The sequence below is a fragment of the Schistocerca nitens genome, chromosome 8, assembly GCF_023898315.1.
Source record: "Schistocerca nitens isolate TAMUIC-IGC-003100 chromosome 8, iqSchNite1.1, whole genome shotgun sequence".
In the NCBI taxonomy this organism is placed as follows: Eukaryota; Metazoa; Arthropoda; class Insecta; order Orthoptera; family Acrididae; genus Schistocerca; species Schistocerca nitens.
In genome coordinates, this window is record NC_064621.1 from 369,760,715 (window position 1) to 369,761,859 (window position 1,145).

Sequence of the window (1,145 nt, forward strand, 5' to 3'; positions counted from 1 at the left end):
AACCTAAGGTCATCACACACATCCATTCCCGACGGAGGATTCGAACCTGCGACCTTAGCGCACTACACTGTACTTAACGGTTGAGAGATTCATACTGAAATCAGGGGAGAGTAGGTCTTACGGCGGTGTGATGCTGAACTATAAAGTCAGGTCGCTCAATGCAGGTGCACCGAAAGCTACGAAGAGGCTTAAAATGAGTTACTATACACTAGTCACCACAGTAAAATACACAGATACAATTCATTTGTTCGCAGAAGCACTTGAAAACCCTCAGAAAAGCCTCTGTATAAAAAAATAAACTACTTTTGCTGCTCGTGGGTTGTCTACTCAACTCGGCGGTTGCTGCTACACTTCGGCAAATTGAAAACATACATCAAATAGATGCACTGGTGCTACTACGTCAAGGATCGTTCTGTTTAATCGAGATGAAATCAATTTTGTTGCCAACGGCCATGCTGCACTGGTAACACCGGTTCCCGTCAGATCACCGAAGTTAAGCGCTGTCGGGCTGGGTTAGAACTCGGATGGGTGACCATCCGGTCTGCCAAGTGCTGTTGGCAAGTGGGGTACACTCAGCCCTTTTGAAACAAACTGAGGAGCTACCTCCAGTCTCGGAAACTGACATACGGCTGGGAAAACGTTATGCTGACCACATGCCCTTCCATATCCGCATCTAGTGATGCCTATGAGATGAGGATGACACGGCGGCCGGTCAGTATCGTTGGGCCTTCATGGCCTACTATTCGGAAGGAGTTTTAGTTTTAGTTTTTAAATCAATTTAGTGCTGGTGTCGAAATCATGGCCTATCATATTGAAGCGTCCCTTTTGAAAAATTATGAATGACAGTGCTGGAAAAAATTTTATGTTATTTGATACAGAAACAGCTGAGTAATACACAATGTACTCAGACAGTTTTCTCTTTACTTATTCTGATCATCACTAAACTGACACACAATATTTTTAGCGCAACGGCAATGTGACTTTCAATAATCCCTAAAAAAGAATGACCCCGACTGACAATAACCTATACCTTTCATGAATCACTTACTTCATAGAAATCTTCGTTACTCGACTACTGCAATACAGAGAGCGTCAATATTGCCAGATAAATAAAAGATTCTAACTACTGAAGGCACTAGCTACTG

General features: G+C 43.1%; 1 pseudogene; it reads left to right on the top strand.

The window, feature by feature from the left end:
* The first annotated feature begins 442 nt into the window (after positions 1-442).
* Positions 443-560, top strand: LOC126199950 (5S ribosomal RNA; annotated as a pseudogene).
* Positions 561-1,145: the final 585 nt, after the last annotated feature.